Genomic DNA, 22,192 nt, shown 5'->3' on the forward strand with positions numbered 1-22,192 from the left:
GTCATTCAAAGCAAATGTTTAGTTAGAAGATGCTAGATGCTTGCTGTAATTGAATGCAGATTTTTAATTAATTACTTTGAAGGTCAACAACGAATAGAACATGTAAACCACTTTCATGTCTAGTAAATGCAACAAAACATATTCAACACAGCTGAAAGTTTAATAGAATAAACAATTATTTGGATGGTTTTCCTGTGCTCACCACCTATGCAATGCTGGTGGGGAGTATGATTGAGATTATGTTTGTGATGTGGATATGTGATTTGGTGGTGGCTGAGTTGGTAGTGTTGGAGGTTGAGGTGGTTGAAGTGGTGGAAGTTGTGCAGGTGGAGGTGGCAAGGGTGTGAGGCTAGCAAGTTTTGTGCCCTTCTTACACTGAAGTGCATCTGTAAAATCTCCTCCATGCTTTGGCCATAAAGATGGACAATGGCCTTTTTAGCCTGTTGCCTCTATCATCTTCGTGGAAAAGGCATGGTGCATTGCGCTCTCTTCCCTAAAAAGTTGAAGGTGGTCTTAATGCATCTTTGCCATGTCTTGGTAATATTTCACTACTTTATCCAAGCCACTGGTCTGCCTTTCAGTCATCTGAGGGAGTACTTTAAGGGAGGCAGCTACCCCCCATAGTAATTGGGAAAAACTAACCCTCCCAGTGAGCAACAATGGGCCATGCAAACCCTTGACATGCATGGCCATCTGACATGGCCATCAAGCTGTACAGCATGGAGAGGGGGGCATTAGGGAGGTTGTGGGGTGGGGTTCATGAATAAGGACACCTGCTCCTCTCCACCACATTAGTGCTGTCCAGAAGATGCAGCCCATAATGCAGGTGAAGTGATTTTAGAACTTTGAGGAGAAGGCAGCCTTCTCCACGGGGTGAAATGGAGGCAGAATGTAGTTGGCACTTCAGGAAGAACTTCAGCCAACTGAATCCTGGAGGACTTCTCCTTCATCCCCCTCCTCTTATCTTGTCACTTTTTTATATCCCCTTATGGTGCAGGCCTCCTCACTCAATGTATTCACAGAGTATGTGACCTCCTGCCCTAAGGATGCTTTTTGGGTTTCACTGATGTTCAATGAAGGCAGCCCATGTAGTTGTTTGTATTATTTCAATACAAAATTTACTACAAGAGCTATCTCCTCCTCAGTAAAATTTGTCTTCCTGTCCAAACGATTGGTAGCTTGTATGTGTCTGCTTGAAGGTGTGGGTTCTAGGATCCAGATGACAAAGAGACAAAAACCGATCCTATGGTTGGAGCAGTATTTATGTTGTTGAAATGGAATGTGTCAGGAGTGTCTGATTTCTTTCACGCATGTATAATTTTACTATTGCCTTCCATGCAAGGTCCTGTGTTTCCTGCCATGTAGAGTTCCCTGACCCAAATGCTGAAATTCCACCTTTGGTGAGTAACCACAGGTAGTAAAGTTTTTAAAAAGTGTAAAAGTAAAGTTGCATATGTAGCTTACTCACAGGTGTAACTTAACTTTGTGAATAGCCTCAAGAACAGTCAGCAGTCAAATGTAACTGATGATGTAGAGCATTTAAAAGTTAGGGTCTAAGGATTCTGAACAGAGGCGTCGCCATTGGCTCTGCAACTGGTTCAGTGGGTTCTACGCCCAGAGAAAGAAGGGGTCACAATGTCCTAGCAATGGCTGCTACTTTAGTTTTCTGATGGCAGCTCTTGTGGGCACACTGTTGCTCGCACAAACTCTGCAGCAACTCCAAGCCCTCTGCCAATGGCTCTAAACTCCAGAGTACAGAGATGGAAGGTACAATTAATCACACCCACAGCACAGCAGATCTAAACCTGCTGCTTATAATTTGTTTAGAGCTCTGATGCATGTACCTTGTTATTGTGCATGTCCACATATGCTGAGTAGCTGAGTGAAGGGTCTGCAGTGCACACGCTCACCTTTAATAATGTAGAGCATGGTGCTCACCCTGGTTGCCAAATGTGTACCTTGCTATTAAAAAAGAATGTTAACAAATTGAGTACATATTGATAAAATAATTGCATATCTCCTTTTGAAGTAAGGGAGCTTTATGGGACTGCAAACGTCTGCTGTCACCATTACGCTGTTTGGTAGCACTTCTTTTATAGTTATTGGCAGCATGACAGCCTCTTCCAGCTCTTTTGGCTTTTGAATATGTGACCACCTAGTTGTAAAAGAATTTCTAAAGCCCACTTATTGCCTCACTAGCAACCACTGAAGCCTCTGTTGAAATACAATCACAAAGTTAAATATGCACCAGGTTGAAGTAATGGGATTAAGACATGATTTCTATTTGTATGTAGTGTAGAAAGGGTATTCAGTTGAATTTCCAAAGTATATAGGTATATAAATACATTCTATATCGTGTAGGAAAGTGTCCCCTTCGCTCCACTTCAATGATTTTTCGTTTTAAGTTTGAGCAGTTAATGATTTATTGTCATATTCCTTAACTCATTATTTAGGTATACGTACCAAAACTCTGATTACAAGTTATGCGCAGCATAATTTCTGGGTGAAATTCAGCTCTGCACAATTAATGTCGACTGGTGTTCTTGCCCCAGAATTCATGGGTGAGAGGATATTAGACCTGATTTCATTAATAGTATGGAAGGCTCACCATGCATTGCACTGTGTGTCATATGTTATTATTCATAGAAGTAGGCAGCTTATTTTTCATTGTTCAATTGACAAAGGTTTGGACTATGGAGCATGGCAGAGGGCATGAGTTGTGGTGTGTTTTCAGGGTTTTTACAGGTTTGTATTTGCTGAACCATAACTAAACAAACTTTTGTCAGTGAATTTCTATGATCTTTTTATGATACACTTCATTCACCTGCCATGTGTCCATTTGGCACTGTGCATGGTCTTTGGCTGTGAGTTGCATGGGTTGGCCATAGGGCCTGACCTTCAGCCCAACCTACTTTGGTCATGTGCAATGAGTGATGGTAACCCAACAAGCAATGGGAACCCATTTCCAACTGTGCCTATCTTTCAGACTGCCAGGAGTGCAGCATTGACCTTCTTGTGGGGTTTTGAACCCTGGCAGATTGCTGGGCCTTTGTTGGCCTTCACCGGGTTTACAAACCCTTTTCCAGCTCTGCAAACCCAGCAGAGAACCTAAATATAGTACAAAAGCACTTACCTGGAGTTTGTGGATCAGGAGTTAATGGTTTGCGAACCTCAAAGTCTCTCTTTGAGCTCACAAGCTTAGTCTTGGGGCATGCAAATCTCACCAAATCAAGGGAGACACACTTGGTTTGTGTCATTCAGAGGTCTTCCTGGTGCTGGGCTCCTGCTGCTGTCTCTGTGACAGCACAGTCTTATGAATATATAAAGGTTTTTTTTTTCTCAATGGCGATGGCATTTTCCACACTATGTATCGGGGCAGCGCGTTTTAAACCACATCTTAGTCAGAGCATAGTGGTGCTTGTAGCAGAGTTATATTTTTCCATAAATGTGGACTGTGTAAATACACACTGCAGCCTTCATGTAACATTTATCTTTCTATGCCATAGGTGCACTTTACGTGCCATTTCCAATTGGCCTATAGGGAAGTTAAAAATGCCACATTATGAGTTCTAACCTGTAGCACGTTTTAGAGGGAAAGTATAGGCACTTTACTACTGTTGTACACAGAACGCAAAAAATGGCATGGTGGCACAAACAAATTATGTTGAATGAGTGCCAGTTTGATCATTGGGGTGAAGACATGTGAGAGGGGTGTATTATCTTTGCTTTCATTAGGGCCCAAGGCAACCTTACCATGCCATTGACTCTGAAGGACGCCAGGTTTGCTTACTTTCAGTAAAGAACAAGCTCAAGACCTTAAAGAGTGTGAGGGGTATAAGGAACAATAACATCTGACAGAAACGTTGGGCCTATGTGTTTAAATGCCCGCTGCACAAGGTAAAGCACCTTGAACTGGATCCACGGTTAAATAAAGGAGGTGCAGCTAAAGGTGGGCATCTGACATGTCTGAAACCCAGGAACACTTCCATGTTCTGGGCACGCTTTAGTGTTCTCTTTTGCCTCTCCGGAAGGCCGAGGTACACTTCATGAGTTTGAAGGATCTTGGAGTCAGAGCTTGAAAGGGAAGGGAGTCAGTTGTCTGTAAAATAAATACATCATGCACGCCTGTCTGAATTTCTTGCACCTAAGAAGACTATACTTGCTCCAGCTTTTTATTGCTGCACAAATGTGATCTATTCCGGAGGCGGTTAGACTTTATTTTAGTCTTAAACTGAAATGTGTACAATGTTTAGATTCAATCAGTTCTTAATTTGTAAATAAAAACGTGCCGGTGGGAGCACGCGCAAGCCGGCAGCCAAGATGGCCGCCTGATCTCAGAGCTCCGCGCATTGTCGGACACATTTTTACCGCCGGAGCCGCTTTTTTCCTTTTTTCTAATGACGTTTTGCTCACAATAGCTGTGGAATGTTTTGGTGAGCATTTTTTATGTTTTTATGGTCGCCTAGCTTATTTCCTGACTTTTAAATTATTCTTTTACATTTTTCCTCATGAGAGCTGCCATTTTGAATAATTGTGCTCACCATTACAAGGTACTTATCTGTTTTTTCTTTGAACATTTGATGGCTTTGCTTGCAGTTTTTTGCGCAAACCATGTAATTTATTTTTGCTGTCTCATCAACATATATTTGGAGTTCCTGTGTCACTTGTTTCCTTATTGAAGGCTTTTATTTTTATATGGGCAAACTAAAGAAAATAAAATCTCTGTTGCATCAGTTCTGCTCAACAGACAAACTTTTGCAGTTTTTACAATTGGATACTTCTGCTGCAGCGTCTTCTTCTTCCACGTCAAAGATGTCTTCCTCATCTTCTTCTTCGCCTAAAGTTTCTCAGAATATTTCTACAACTACTCATAAGAGGGTCAATCAGGACCCACCTTCACCAGTAATATCTCCTTCACCGATTTCTCTTGAACTTGTGCTTGACGAAATACGAGCATTGCATCCTTTTCTCGAAGAAACAAATTCTCGGATACAAAATCTTGATACTAAGTGATCTCAAATGGAAGTGAGAGTCTCTGTTTTGGAGCAAAGAGCCAGTGACGTGCAGGATGAAACACATACAATTAATAGTATGGAGAAGGAAGTGGCAACTTTGAAGACACTTGCGGAGGATTTGGAAAACAGAAACAGATGCAATAATCTTTGCCTTTATGGATTACTGGAGGGTCTTGAAGGGAGTGACCCAATTTAATTTTTTGCTTCTTCATTTTTCCACAGTTAGTGGGCCTACCATCTTCTACAGTATTGAACATACAAAGGGCACACCGCATTGGTCATCGTCCTCCGCATTCCTCCACATCTAAACCAAGAGGCGTGATTATTTTCTTAATGCTGCGAAAGCCAAAAAACAGAAATCTTCATCTCACAGGATGTGTCCAAAGCTACAGCAAACAGGAGGAAAGAATTTTTGGTTCTTCGTCCACAGCTTCGTGACTTGGGAGCTCGTTTTGGATTATTTCATCTGTGTTTGTTCAAAGTGACATATCAAAACAAGACCACTTCATATACTTCCCCTGCAGCTCTGGAAACAGCTGGTCCTTCCACACGTTGACTATATACGTTTCTTAATCTATTATGCCCTTGTTCATTACTATTACGATGCAGTTGCTGGTCCTTCATATGCAGTTTATACAAAACATTATATTAATTGATGTGACTATAGGTCCTCTTTGTTAATGTATTGTTTTCTTTTCACAGGTTCCTGGTGTTCTTTAATCATTATTTTTGCTCGTAACTTTTGTCCGTTGATGCGTTCCATTCCCTTGCTGTGCCGTCTTCAGTCTGTGCTGTCATCATCCCTCCCCTATTGTCCATTCATCTCAGGTATGTTTTTGCAGTCGTCTTTATTTGACATGTACTATCTCTTCTTTTTTTCTTGAATATTTTCCATCTTTGTTCTTGCTGTTTCCCTTTTACTCTTCCCTCTCTTTGTTTTTCTTGTTTTCCTTTCCCCTATATGTATTTTCAGTTGTTTATGGTACAAGACCTTTCGTGTATATAATGATTATGTGACGTAAAAATTCTGAGTTATTTTTTGAAATGTCAAAGGATTTATTAACCCAATTAAAAGGCAGAGAATTTTATCCCATTTGACTAAATATAATCCAGACTTGGTTCTTTTACAAGAGACCCATTTGACGGACTGTGAAGCTCTAAAACTTAAAAGAGGTTGAGTGAGCAATGATTTTACTTCTCCTTCATCTACAAAGAAAAATGGTGTAATTATGCTCTGCCATAAAAAATGATCAGTTAAGGTTATTTCGCAAGACTCGGATCCCGATGGTAGGTGGCTCTTTGTGAAGCTAAGTATTGATGGGATTATAATGACTATTGGTAATATTTATGGTCTGGATATTTCTCACAATATATACTGGCGAATATCAGAAAAGCGGACGTCCAATTGTCCATTGTGATAGGAACCCTGGGCCTGCTTGCCAATTCCCATTCCTCCTCCTTGGATCCCTCCTTGGCCTGTATGTCCCTATGTAGAAGCTTAAAGAAGGCACTCAGAATATCTTTTCTGGCCTAATGTTACTAAACAATGTTGGCATTATAATGATGATTTTTTTCTTCTTGGAGGTGATTGCAATCAAATTATTGATCTGCTTATAGATAGGCAATCTGTAATTAAATTTTCTCCCCAAAAAAAGCATAAACAATTTAAGGCATTTCTCTCACAATGTAATTTGATTGATTCATGGAGAACCAGTAATCCTTATAGTAGGGATTTTTCGTTTTATTCTCCACCAGATGGCTCCTTATCTAGACTTGACCATATTTTTGTTTCAAAATCACTATCCCAAAATCTTATTAATTTCTCCATTGAACCTATGGTAATATCTGATCATGCTCCAGTCATCACAGATTTTGATTTGCTCCCAGTGCATCCCAAGTCCAATAAGTGGCGATTTATTAATTCTTTGTTGCTTGATTCTACATTTTCCTCTTCCTTTGTTTCCTTTGCAGAGGAATTTTTCCGATTTAATGATGATTCTTATGTTTCCCCACAATTGTTATGGGATTCGTTTAAGGCTGCGGCTCGCGGTCATATAATAAATGTTATCTCTAATAAAAAGAAAACTTTTAATGCTCATCATTAATCTCTGCTTCTCAAAATTAAACAGTTAGAACATCAATATTATTCTTCCTCTTCTAATTTTAATCTACAAGAAATTATTCAAGCAAAATTGCAATTTAACAAAATCTCAATGGATAATGCCTCCTCTTTTCTTCTACGTAGTAGTGCCCATTATTACGGAGGTCAAAATAGATCAGGGAAACTTCTGGCTAATTATTTGAAAGTACAAAAGCAAAGCGACACTGTGAAGTCTATAGTTACAGATACTGCTGAGTCCCTTTTTAAAAATGAAGATATCTTAGCTGAATGTGTTAATTATTACCAGACACTTTATACTCCTGAGTCAGTCCCGACCTCCTTACAGATTGATTATTATTTAAAGAACATTCCAAACCCTAATCAGACGCTTGTTGATGTTTCTTCACTTGAAGTAGATATTTCTTCGTGAGAAATTTTTAAAGCCCTTCAATCTCTAAAAAAAGGTAAAACTCCTGGTCCAGATGGATTTACAGTGGAATTCTTTCTACATTTTTCTGACATTTTACTTCCCAAACTTTTACAGCTTTTTCAATTCTTCATGGGTTCTGGTTGTACTGGGGGAAAATTTCAAGAAGTTTCAATTTTTTTAATTCCAAAGGAAGGTAAGGATCATACTTTCTGTAAAAATGATTGACCAATCTCTTTTCTCAATACAGCTTATAAAATCTTTGCTAAATTATTAGCCTTACGTCTTGATACCCTTTTACCTGCGCTAATAAGTAAGGAACAAACGGGTTTTGTCAAAGGTAGACTTGCCTCTGACAACTCTAGAACTTTCTTCAATGTACTTGGCAAAGCTCACGCTTTTTCGTACTCCTTAGCAGCAATTTCCATAGATGCTGAGAAAGCGTTTGATCGGTTAGACTGGTCTTTTCTATTAAAAGCTTTAGCCTGGCATGGTTTAGGGCCTCATTTCATTTGATTTATCTCTTTGCTTTATCAATCCCCAATGGCATCGATATTGGTGAATGGGAGATTGTCCAGATACTTTGTATTATGTTGAGGTGTATGTCAAGTATGCCCGCTCTCTAGAGCCCTTTCTATCCTGTATTAGAAATAACATTAAAATTGAGGGTTTCCAATATGGTGAGAAACACTTAAAATTAACGGCATATGCAGATTATATACTTTTATATATCTCAAATCCTGAACTCTCGATTCTGTTCCTACTTTGGGAGATTAAAGACTTTTCTTTGATTTCAGGTTATAAGATAAATTCGGATAAAACAGAAATCCTTCGTGTAACAAAATTTTGTTTCAGATCATCGTTTGATATTACTGACTTTCACTGGAATTCTTCCAAGATTAAGGCCCTCATTACGACCTTGGCGGGCGGTCTGCCGGGAGGCAGCCAATGCGGCCGCACCCCCACTGCAGCCATTTGGACATCCCCGCTGGGCCGGCGGGCGGAAACCTAGTTTACTCCCACCGGCCCAGTGGGGATCTCGGCTGCAACACAGGAGCCGGCTACTATGCAGACAGTGAAAAGCTGCATGGGGCCCTGTCAGGGGGCCCCTGCACTGCCCATTCCATGCCAGGAAAATGCTGGCAGTAGGGGGACTCGTAATCCCCTGGGCAGCGTCGTAATGACCTGGGAAGCACCGCCAGCCTGTTGGTGGTGCTTCCGTCATTACAGCCCTGGCGGTCTTGTACCGCCAGGGTTGTAATGATCCCCTAAATATTTAGGTATTTGGTTCACCTCATCCATTAAAAAGTCCATTGGAGTAAATATCTCAGATGCTTTAGAGCAGGTTGATGATCCATTTGTCATGAAATCCTTATTTTTATCTTGGTGGGGATGTCTTAACTCTATCAAAATGATGATTTCTCCTAACATTTTATATATCCTATCCATGATTCCGATTCCTCTATCTGTTACTTTTTTTAAACAACTGGAGTCCAGATTTTCTAAATTCCTCTAGAACAATAAGAAATCTAGAATTTCCCTTAGTCACCTTTGTCATTCTAAACAGGAGTGGGGAGCCAATTTTCTTGATTTCAGACTATCTCACAAATCCTTTTGTTTGCGTCAAGCTTCTAGATGGATCTCCCTGTCAGGCTCTATGTTTACTCCCTCATGGCTGGATATTGAATTTTCTTTTCTTCTACCTTTTTCTCCTCGTGAGATGGTATCCTTTTCTTATAATATTTCGCTTATCTCCTTCCCGCTTCTTAAACATACTTGTGCTCTCCTGTGTTCTCACTATTTATCTCCATACGTCACTTATTCCTCTTTTCTGAATTCCCCTATTTGGCATAATCATCTCATCACTATTAATAAAAAACCTTTATTTTGGAAATCCTGGAGACAAAGATATATAGTGTGGGTCAAAGATTTATTTTCCAATGATACTACTTTCTTTTTCACAAGTCCAACTTCTATTTCATTGTCCCAATTCATTCATGCCTAAATATCTTCTTCTTATTAATATTATTCTTGATGGACTTTTTTTCTTGCCTTCCCCTCCTTCTTCTTCAGAATTACCCTTTTCTTTGTCCTCCTTTCTTACCGCATATCCTAAGGCATCAAATATTTGTAAACTTTTTCATTCTCCTGTTTTGACACGTCCTAAATCTAAAATTGAGTCTCAATGGGAATTGGATTTGGGATGTACCTGGACTGTTTCCTTCTAGAATAAGGTATGGCATTGATCTTATAAAATATCTCGATCAGCTTCTACCACACAGTCACTTTTCTTTCTTTACCACAGACTTTATTTTACCCCTTCTACTATAGCAAAGTTTTCTGTATCCTCCACTTCAAACTGTTGGTCCTGAGATAGCCCAAAGGGAGACCTTATGCATATCCTTTTTGAATGTCCCCCACTGTCTCTTTTTGGAGAAAAGTTTGGAGTCAGCTTACCTCCATTTTTCATTTGCGATCCCAATGATCTCCCTCAGTGCTTTTTCTAGGTAGCCTCTTTGCTGACATTGTTTCAGATGATGATAATTTAAAGCTGTTGGATCTCATGTTAGCTTTAGCCTCTCAGCAAATTACTCTTAATTGGAAAAATTCGTCCAACATTCCCTAGAAGGCTTGGTGGTATAATGTTTGCCACTACCATAGACTAGATATTGCTTTTACCTCTTTCTGCTGCCCCTCCATAAATAAAGATGTGTATTGGTCACCTTTGACTGATTATCTTAATGCTGTTGCTTGCAATTCTACTAATTGTACATTATCAGAGAATTTTAATCCACCATGAATTCTTTACTTTCTCTGTTCTTGAGTGAATTTAAATATAACTTAACTTTATGCTTTATTAAATATCACTTTTTTTAAAGCTTTTTAATACCCAATGTATCTTTCTTATTTTAACTGGTCTTGTTCCGTTTTTATTGTTTTTCCTCCATTTTATACTTTAAAATGTTAAACAGCTTTTCCAATTCCTTTCAAAATTATATCATTATCATTGTGACAGATATCTTGTATTGTTATTATGTGACCCATATGTATTTTGAATTTAATAAAGCTGATTTACCTTTAAAAAAAAGTGCCAGTGCCAAGAGCTCTCCTTTGAAACTCGCGTCTGCTGCAATTAAATGTGCGAACACAGAGTACTGTGGCAGCGTAATCCTGAAGCCATCTCGGGCCTCCTTAATCCATTTACAGAGACTACCTGCCCCTTCAACTCACTCTTGCAGTTTATTGCTTTCTCCCTTTGTGACACTTTATCATCTTTATCTTCTTCTGTCTCTCCCATATACGTCTTTTTCTCCAGTAAATGCCAGATGCAGAAAAATAAGTACTGGCCCTCAAAAATATGTGCCGGTGTCCCCCCCACTGGCTCAAATTAAGCACTGGATTCAGTCTATAAAATGTTGCGAAATTGTACCTAGTACATTTAAACACTTTGTGGGAATACTGCTTTGTTTTAACATCGTAGTTTTCTTATTGTAATCTACGCGCGCTTGTTGTTTGGGAGCAGGGGACTCCGTGTCCCAGAAGGTTGCTGGAGCTGAGGCAGGGGGCGGAGTAAGCCCTGTCAGCGCTACTTAGTACGAAACTCTCTACCGCTGCGTGGGACGTACACTTGTTGTTTGGGAGAAGGGGACTCCGTGTCCCAGAAGGTTGCTGGAGCTGAGGCAGGGGGCGGAGCAAGCCCTGTCAGCGCTACTTAGCGCGAAACTCTCTACCGCCACAAGGGACGCGCACTTGTTGTTTGGGAGCAGAGGACTCCGTGTCCCAGAAGGTTGCTGGAACTGAGGCAGGGGGCGGAGAAAGCCCTGTCAGTGCTACTTAGCGTGAAACTCTCTACCGCCACGCAGGACGCGCACTTGTTGTTTGGGAGCAGGGGACTCCGTGTCCCAGAAGGTTGCTGTAGCTGAGGCAGGTGGCAGAGCAAGCCCTGTCAGCGCTACTTAGTGCGAAACTCTCTACCACCGCACGAGACGCGCACTTTTTGTTTGGGAGCAGGGGACTCCGTGTCCCAGAAGGTTGCTGGAGCTGAGGCAGGGGGCGGAGCAAGCCCTGTCAGCACTACTTAGCATGAAATTCTCTACCTCCGTGTGGGACGCGTGCAGGATGTGCCCGGGCAAAGCCCAGGCCAAGGGCGGGCCCGTCCTTCGTCCGTCATTGACTGACAGAGGCCGGTCTGGGCCACCCCCCTTAATTCCTGTATGGAGGGTGAGTCTGTGAGCACTCAATCTATTATTAGTGCCTGAGATCCCTTGTGAGATTTGTGTTATTGATCCCTTTTTTTTTTATCTGTGACTGTTCCTGACTTGTCCAGTTAGGACACATCTCTTTTGAAGATGGGTAGGATAAGGGGGCAGCAAACTGGAGTACTGAGTTGTGGTGAAAGACAGGGGAGCTTTAATACCATGTTGGAATCCTTCCTTGCCAGAACTGTTGGGGTTGTGACCAAGGAGATCGATCTGGCGGAGAGGAGGCTCTCCATGGAGATGGATGATTGGCACACTGTTTCTGTAGCTAATGATCGCTCGGGGGCCCTGATTGAGGAGGTGGCTCATTCTGGGAGAGATCAATGCGCTGCTCCTTAGACCACCCTACCTGCTGTAATAGGGGATATCGGTGGTCTGGGGCCTTCGAGGAAAAGTAAGAGACTCCTGTTTGCCTCTCCCCCGTCTTGCTCCCTGGATAACTGTAGACCTCCCCCGAGAAAGGAAAAGATTTTGAAGAAAGTGGGGACCAAAGCGAAATCATCTCTTTTTGAAAACTCTATGGGGCTGAATAATGGTACTGATTCTTGCCAGCCCTTGGGTTGTGATGTAACCAATTTATTGTCAAAATTTAAGGAGATGATTGAGGCCAGCTTGTATCCAGTTGTGGCGAAACTATTGGCTATTGAAAAAGCAGTCTCCCGGTTATGTGAGCAGGAGAGGGCTAGCCAATTCACAGGCGGTTACGTGGCCCCCAGCTGTTTGTATCAACCAAGTGAGGAGGTGTTTTTACAGGAGGAGGATTCTGGGGCTTTTGAGTGAGTGACTCAGCAACCGGAGAAATTTGCAAACCTTAGGGCACAGGGCGCCTGTGTTGAGTCTGTGCCTGTTCCACCAATTGTCCAATCAACAGGTGTGAGGGCAGTAACTAGATCTAGCGGTGGCAGGCAACTTGATAGTGGGTTTGTGGCAACTGGGAGGATTCACAACAGAATGGTGGAAATCATAATCAGTACTTGTTGAAGAAAAGTTGCCAGTTGGTCCATTTGGAGCTCGCCCCGGCATGTGCCATGTGGTGGTGTTGACAAACGTTCCTGCCCTTGCCCCTGGCTCCAGTGAATCCACTGATCAACTAAAAAACAAGACTGGCCATTGGCTGAGTAAAAACTGTGACTTTGCATGCAAGGGCCTTAGGGACATTTTGTATGTTAGAAGAATTGACTGGGTCGGGCCCCAAAAAAAGAGGGTAATGAGGATTGTATGATTATAAATTGTAGAGATCCCGGTCCGGCCAAACGGCTTCTCTCTACATATAGCCTAGCCTCCTCAAGAGTGGGTAAAATTGGCATGGTCCCTTTGGGTTATTTTTATAATCATATGCGGCAAGGTGCTGAGTTTTTACCTGAAATCTGTAGGAATCCCCCCCAAGGTCAGAGTGCCCTGCAGCCAACCAGTAGGAGAGTCGATTTCATTAGAGACCCAGACTTGGAAGGGGTGAATTGAAGATGTGCTAGGAGACATGCAACAAACCTGGTAGTATCCCCTAATGCTGATATGTCTAGGGTGGTGCAGGAGGAGAAGACTATGCAGTATAGTCTTATCTCATGGAACGTTGCAGGGTATGATGCTACACTATCTGATCAGGCATGAGTCAGGTACCTGGCTAACTATGATAATATTATGTTTCAAGAAACCTGGTCAGATGGGCAGGCTGCATGGGATGGATATAACAAATTTACAGTCCCGACTGTGCGGTCTCTTGGAGGCCGCTCTAAAGGTGGTTTGATTACCCTAATCCGTTTCTCAAAAATAGTGGGTGCATTTCAAATTAACTGTAACCATCAGGGTATATTGCTTGTTTGGGTAATTTTTACGATCAGCTTCAATGTTTTTTTGATAAATTTTTATAATGCTGTCTGGGATGTGGGATGCCAAATCAGGGCCCTTTTTTAAGTTCTTAAGGTACTGAAATGTAGAATGGAGGAGGTGGGGCTGGACTTCTGTGCTATTGTGCTGGGAGATTTTAATGCAAAGAGAGGAAGACTTAGCACAGTAGTAAATCCTTTTGAGTCTGATTGTGAGGACCACTCGGCTGAAGGTGTACAGGATTCTAGAGGTAGGTTTTTGATTAAGGGACTAAGGAAGATGGGCCTTCTGAATATCTGTGATATTGAGGTGGTGGACACTTACCAGCTCCCAACCTTTGTAGGTAGAGGGTCTGGCTCAACATTTGATTATATCTTTGTGTCCCCACCACTAAAAGATCTGGTGATAGGAGGGGAGGTGCTAGGGAAGCACCTTAGCGACCATAACCCCCTCACAGTCTGCTTTAATCTCCCAGGGGCCTTATGTAAACTAGGACGGGGTGGGCCTGCATCAGTGAGGATAAAATATCAGGGCAGGAGAGTTGGTTGGAAACAGATAAATAAACAACAAGTTGTAGAAAGGGTTGTGGGTGACAAACTAAATCTGATCACGGGTATACTTCTGGCAGAGACTTCCAGTCCAAAGGAAGTTATGGCTGCGATGCTCAGTATAAACATACCCTTTAAAGTCTGTCTATTATCAGTTGTTCATCCCCCCAGTAATTACAGGTGTGGGTGGTTCAGTAAGGCCTGTTATGACGCTAAGAAAAACTTGAAGAAAGCCCTAAAAGAACACCCCAGAGATAGGGCCCTTGTCAGAGATGCAAGGGTTAAATATAAAAGTGCTTTGAGGGACAGAAAGCTAAAACTTAAGGAAATAGCTTGGGAGGAATTGGAGCGCGCAACAGTGCTCAAGAACCCTGGTTTGTTTTGGAAGGTGGTAAATAGGGGCTTTTTTTTAATTGAAACATCTGAGGGCCTGGGCTGCAATATTGCCCCGGAGGTCTGGGTAAATTATTTCTGCAGAATTTTTCAGGGACGCCCTTTAAGAAATAACTGGGATAGAGAGTCTGATATGTTTCCCAATCTAGCTATTAGGTTTACACTTCATGAGATCAGGGATGCACTCCTGGGTAGCGCCAGCAACAAAGCTCCAGGCCCGGATTCGATCCCCATGCATCTTTATAAATCATGTCCCCAGTTATGGGTGCCTATCCTGCTAAATGTCCTCAATGATGCAGTCACTGTGGGAATTCCCGCCTCTTGGAGATCTGCCTGTATCATCCCAGTGTTTAAAAAGGGGGACTGGAATGATCCCAAGTCTTACCGCCCTATTTCACTCCTTGATTCTTCAGCAAAAATCATGGGTCGGATTATTGTAAGGCGTATTGAGGCCTGGATGGCCGATAATGAAATTCTGAGCCGGGCCCAGTACGGCTTTAGGGAAGGGTTTGGTACCCGGGAACAGTGCCTAAATCTGCTGATGCTGATTGGGAAATATACTCAAGCCAGGAAGGGCACCCTTTAACTTGCCTTTATGGACCTCAGCTGTGCCTTTGATAAGGTAAATCGGGCTAAACTGTGGGAGAGGCTTAATCAGTTAGGGATGGATCCTAACATTGTGGAGTTGCTTCGGTACCTTCACTTCGGAACGGTTGCAAATGTGTGGGTGCGGACAAATGGGGAGTGTTCGGATGCTTTCAAGCTTAATAGGGGCATACGCCAGGGTTGTGTCCTGGCTCCTACTCTCTTTCTTTTATATACAAATGGATTGTTTGATTTTTTGGTGGAACACTGTAGGGATGTTAATGGTAATAGTGTCCCTGTATTGATTTATGCAGATGATGCGGTCCTTATGGCCCGCACAATGAATGGCCTCCGTGAAGCAGTTAGAGCTTATGTTTCTTTTATGTCAGCTCTGGACTTAGAGATTAATTGTAAAAAATCACATTTTATGGTCTGCGGAAAACCTCTTAGCAGGGTCCACGATCAAAGAGCAAACTATTAACAGGGTCCACGACTTCCCCTATTTAGGGGTTATCTTTGATGAGAAAGGTACATGGAAACCCTGTATTGCCAGAAGAGGAACGCTTTTTTATGCTACAGTTGGTGCTACATTTGATTTTGCTACTAGAGTAGGAAACAAACCCATTAAGTCTGTGTTAGAAGTTTACAGGCGTAAATGTCTCCACCATCCAGCTTGCTCCCCTCTTGTTATGGATCTCTATTTGGATTAATGACTATGCCTCTTTTAATAGAGAGATTTTACGGGATTGCTTGGCTTGTGATCAAGTGAAGAATATCCCCTGGCTGATGTATATAAGAAAGGTGGCCTATTAACTGGGGCGGCCTGATATGTTTGAGACTCCCGAGGGTCTGATCAGCCGTGATAAAAACTGGGTAAAGGATAATTTTATGGGAATCCTGGGGGCAAAAGAGAGGAGGAGGTTTTAAGGAAAAAATCTGTTAGGGATTTTATCATGCTTAAAATGGGGGCGGGCCCTGAGCCCTATCTTTTAGAAATAAGTGATGTGAGGGAAAAGTCTCTTATTACACGATTTCGCCTTGGGGTTATTAGAAGTAATTTATGCTTCCCGCTAGGCCAGTATGATGAAAAATCCATTAGACCTTGTCCCTGTGCAGACTTTGACTCATTTTACATTGTTTTGTGTTTTTTATGCACCTTTTAGGCGTCATTTTTTATTCCCCCTGCTGCGGCCCAAAGGTTTTGTGCAATATCGCCCTGCCCTTTTGTGGCTGCGAATGATTTCTGATGTAAGGGTGTGGCGGGGACTGGGATCTTTTCTGAAGGGAGCTTTCACTTAGTGCAATAATTTAGAGTACTTTTAAGAATGGTTTTTATAATTCTCAATATTGATGTTTTATTTTATTTTATAAATGAATTTTGGATTGACATTTTTATATATTGATTTATTGCTAATTTGGTTTTATGTATTGTATTGTTCTTTGTTTTTATGGTTGAATATTTTCATACCGAATAAAGTATTTATGAACTCATAATCTACGTGATTAATACAATAAGGTGGTCATTCTGACCTCGGCGGTAAAAGGCGCCTACCGCCGGTCAGAAATCCTCCATAATTCCGCCGCGGTCACGGTAACCCGCCACGGTCATTCTGACCCGCAGCAGCCAAACCTCCGAAAATCCGACAGCCACAACAGACCGCCAGACCAGCGGTCGGCGGAAAAGTGGAGGTGACCAAACCTCCACCGTCACGCCAACAGAAATACGCCCATGCCATTACGACCCACGAATCCACGCGGCGGTCATTCAAACGCGGTTTTCCATTGGCGGTACACACCGCCGCGGTCAGAATACACACAAACGAACAAAACTCAGCCACATTGGCCGATTTGAATTCCACACACCTGATACACATACACACACCACTCCCACACACACAATACAATATAAAACACACACCCACATCACCCACAAACCCCTACGACAAAAAATTCCGAAAGAAGCACTGAGAGACACATCAGCGAACACAGAATACCATCACACAGAGGCACACTACACCATCACCCACACAATATCCACACACAAAACAACACACACCACCACACTCAACACACTTAACTACACATACTCCACCCCACACATCATACACACCACTCCATGGCACCCCAAAGACAGCCCCGCTTCTCAGACGAAGAACTCAGGGTCATGGTGGAGGAAATCGTTCGGGTAGAGCCCCAGCTCTTCGGCACACAGGTCCAATACACCAGCATTGCCCGGAGGACGGAGCTATGGCAGAGGATTGTCGACAGGGTCAACGCTGTGGGACAGCACCCCAGAAATCGGGAAGACATCAGGAAGCGATGGAACGACCTACGGGGGAAGGTGCGTTCCATGGTATCCAGGCACAACATCGCCGTGCAGAAGACTGGCGGAGGACCCCCACCTCAACCCCCACAATTTACAACATGGGAGGAGGAAGTCTTGAACATCCTGCATCCTGACGGCCTCGCAGGAGTCGGCGGAGGAATGGACACTGGTAAGTTGAAGCTTCACTACTGCTTCCCCCCCACCTGCATGCCAAATCATACCCCAACCCTCACCCCCATCCTCGAACCCCACCCTCACCCCCACCCCCATCCTCACCCCCACCCTCACCCTCACCCTCACCCCCACCACCATCCTCACCCCCACCACCATCCTCACCCCCACCCCCAGCACACCTATTCCCTGCCAATGTCTCACCATCACAACCCACACATCCCAAAACCTAGGCCTGCATGCGTCCACTAAGCATGGACAGCCATCACCAAAGCATGCCCAATGCATATACACATCCCCCCCACAAGCCACCCCCACCAAAGCCCCCACACACGAATGCCAGCACTTGGGGACACGGGAACCCACAGATACACCCATATGGCACACATTGAAACTATAACCATACCTCTATACCCCTGCAGGACCCGACCGCCAACACACCGCCACGGAGGGCCCAGAATTCTCCACACCCCCCACCCAAGAGGCCGTCAGCGATGACAGCAGCTCTGTCGACCTGGACACCGATGACCAGCCCGGACCATCGGGGACCTCTGGACAGTCGGTTCCCCTCAGACAGCCACAGGCCACTACAGACCCAAACCCCTCTGGGAACACCAGCACAGCTCCCACCCAGCGGGCCCATGCCTCTGTCTCCAGGGCGCGTCAATCTGCGGTGTGTCTACCACTACAGGGCACCCAGGATAACCCACCACCCCAACAACAACAGGGACCTGGGGGCAGTGGTAGTGGGCACACCGGCCAGGGGGCAGAGGCCCAGGGAAACAGGGCAACTCGGAGGGCAGCTGTGCGACAGGGGGGGGGACGGGCCCAGGGAACCCACTCTCCACGAGGCCCTCACCACCATCATGGGAGCATACAACCGCTCCCAGGAGACGATGGCGACGGTACTGGCCCGGTTCCAGGAGATCCAGGTACTGCAGGAGGAACACTATCGGGGTACAGGGAGGACATCAGAGCCCTCACCTCCACCCTGGTTACCATGGTCGGGCTGCTGCAGGACCTCATCAACACCAGGACGGACACTCAACAACAACAAAGGGCCCCTGCCACTAGCCTGGACCAAGAACAGCCAACCACCTCCGCCGGCGCTAGTGGTCAGGAGGCCCCCGCACAACAGCAGCCCACCAGACCCCCACCTCCTGCAGGAGAAGAACCACCCCGCAAGAGGGCCCTGAGATCTCGCAAGAAGACAGAGTAGGATGTCAAGACCCCCGCCAGCAAAGGATACCACCTGATGTCATCCCACTGTCCCACATTGTCACCCTGTCCATCCTTGAACTGCCCATGCTCCATCTCTCCACAGGCCTCTGGACAATGCACCTGTGTGACTGTTACTCTGGACTCTGCCATGGACATTCCTTCACCATAGCCCCCACCCACTTGAAACCACCCATCCCATTTTGAGCACTGAAATAAACACCCATTTAGCACAAAACTATCTGGAGTCTGGCTGTGATTTCAAAATATTGTAATTGACATGACAGTGCAAATATGTCCTTGTACATAGTGAAGTCAACAAACAGCTGCCACAAAGCTGTAGTCCATGGGGAAACGAAGCACAGGACTCGTAGTGGGGACCCCGGATCTGAAATAGGGAGGGAAAAGCCACAACTCAGTCATCATACACTGGGGCAAATAGACAGGCAGCAGAGATGCAGGAGAGTAGTTCACATTCACTAAATTATGTTTGAATTGTTACCTGTGTCCTATTGGAAGTACTGTTCAATGATTCTGTCCCTGTTGTCTGTTTCAGCCCCGTCGTCTTCCTCCTCGTCACTCTCCACAGGTTCCACAGCTGCCACTACACCACCGTCTCGACCATCCTCCTGCAGGAAAGGCACCTGGCGGCGCAAAGCCAGGTTGTGAAGCATGCAGCAGGCCACGATGATGTGACACACCTTCTTAGGTGAGTACATTAGGGATCCACCTGTCATATGCAGGCACCTAAACCTGGCCTTTAGGAGGCCAAAGGTGCGTTCGATCACCCTCCTAGTACGCCCATGGGCCTCATTGTACCGTTCCTCTGCCCTGGTCCGGGGATTCCTTACTGGGGTCAGTAGCCACGACAGGTTGGGGTACCCAGAGTCCCCCAATAGCCATACACGGTGTCTCTCTCAGGGAACTTGGCATTTACATGCGAGATGTACTGGTCAGCCAAACACACCACCAGGATGTTCATGGAATGGTAACTTTTTCTGTTCCTGTACACCTGCTCCCTGTCTCTTGGGGGAACCAAAGCCACATGGGTCCCATCAATGGCACCAATGACGTTGGGAATATGTCCAAGGGCGTAGAAATCACCCTTCACTGTAGCCAATTTGCCCACCTCAGGGAAAATGATGTAGCTCCTCACGTATTTCATCAGGGCAGACAACACTCTGGATAACACCTTCGAAAACATGGGCTGAGACATCCCAGAAGCAATTCCCACTGTTGTCTGAAATGACCCACTTGCCAGGAAATGGAGTACTGACAGGACCTGCACCAGAGGGGGAATCCCTGTGGGTTGGCGGATGGGGGACATCAGGTCGGGCTCCAGCTGGGCACACAGTTCATGTATAGTGGCACGGTCAAGCCGGTAGGTCAGGATAATGTGGCGTTCTTCCATTGTCGACAGGTCCACCAGCGGTCGGTACACGCGAGGATTCATCCGTCTCCTCGCCAAACCCAGCGGACGGTGCCTAGGAAGGACAACATGGAGCACAGAGTCAAGCAACCCACAGGTACGTACTCACAGCTTGCACAGTAAACGATTCTCTATGCAGTGAATGGCGTGTCTGAGTGGCTATGCAAGGCCTAGGCCTGTGTGACGCAGTTGAAATTGAGCCATGTGGACCCTCGAAATGGCGGCTGCCTGACCTGTGAAGTGTGACAATGGGATGTGAGGTCAATGCGCTGGCGTGGCACACTGCGGCGGTCGGCGGGCGAAGACCGCGGCGCGAAGCCGCATTGGTTAACATTGAAGCCGATGGGTTTCAGGAGCCAATGGCGAAGGGCGCCGGCGGTGGCGGTACGCCCCGCCGCGGTACGCACCGCCGCGGACGTGACCGCCATTTCCTATCTACTTATCCACTTGCGACTTGAACTTTCACAGGAGAGGACCTATACTGCAAGTGTTGCTGTGACCTCGGTCTGGAAGGGACAATGGCTGCTGCGACTGGGGAAAGGGCCCCTGCCTTCACTGGAGAGGAGTTGGAGAAACTTGTGGATGGGGTCCTCCCCCAGTATGTGCTACTCTACGGTCCTCCAGACCAACAAGTGAGTTTAATTCAATATGGATTTGGGGCCACTGGCTGGCTTGGGGGCCTGGCGGGGGGCCTGGCGGGGATGGGGGGCATGTTGTGCCTGGCGGGGGGCCTGGCGGGGGGCCTGGCGGGGATGGGGGGCATGTTGGGCCTGGCGGGGGGCCTGGCGGGGATGGGGGGCATGTTGGGGCTGGCGGGGGGCCTGGCGGGGGGCCTGGCGGGGATGGGGGGCATGTTGGGCCTGGCGGGGGGCCTGGCGGGGGGCCTGGCGGGGATGGGGGGCATGTTGGGCCTGGCGGGGGGCCTGGCGGGGATGGGGGGCATGTTGGGCCTGGTGGGGGGCCTGGCGGGGGGCCTGGCGGGGATGGGGGGCATGTTGGGGCTGGCGGGGGGCCTGGCGGGGGGCCTGGCGGGGATGGGGGGTGTTGGGCCACTAGCAACGAAAATGCAGACAAACTTGAACGTGGTATTTCTCCCTCCCTGTACGTGTCACATAGGTCCGCGCCCATGAGAAGATCGGGATTTGGCGTGCCATCGCCAAGGAAGTCCGGACCCTGGGGGTCCACCATCGACGGGGCACCCACTGCCGCAAGAGGTGGGAGGACATCCGCCGCGGGACCAAGAAGACCGCCGAGTCTCTGCTGGGGATGGCCTCCCAACGTAGGCGGGGTGCCTGCCGTCAACTGACCCCCCTGATGTTCCGGATCCTGGCGGTGGCCTACCCTGATTTGGATGGGCGCGTGAGGGCAGCACAGCAGACACAAGGGGATGAGTACAAGCATCATCTACTCTGTTGTCGCGCAGTGGAGGTGTCTGGGTGGGGGAGGAGGGCTGTGGGTCCCCCTAAGCCAGGGCGATATCTGTAGGCTGGGCACCCCCGTAAGCCCCTGTGTCCCCAGCCACCACCCTCAGTAGTGTGTCAGTACAGCCATCCCTGGGCCGTGTCATCCATGGGTGCAGTTGTCAACTCTAGGCGTGTAGGGCATGTTCCACGGAATGCGTAGCGGACCCCAAGTGCGCAACTTAGTGCAGGGGGCATCTGTGTCTGTCATGTCCGCTAACTGTACCGGTGATCCATGTACTCGAAATCTCTTTATTTCTCTCTCTCCCCCCCCTTTTTGTTTGTCTTTCTGTGCTTGTGTGCATCAGCATCATCAGGCGGAGGAGAAGTGGCATCGGGGCAGGAGGGAGCTGCATCTCACATGGCCCAGGAGGGCCATGCCACAGAGTCTGACTGGACCAGTGAGACGGAGGGCGAGGGGAGCTCCACAACGGGG

Source organism: Pleurodeles waltl, chromosome 8, assembly GCF_031143425.1.
Source record: "Pleurodeles waltl isolate 20211129_DDA chromosome 8, aPleWal1.hap1.20221129, whole genome shotgun sequence".
Classification (NCBI taxonomy): domain Eukaryota; kingdom Metazoa; phylum Chordata; class Amphibia; order Caudata; family Salamandridae; genus Pleurodeles; species Pleurodeles waltl.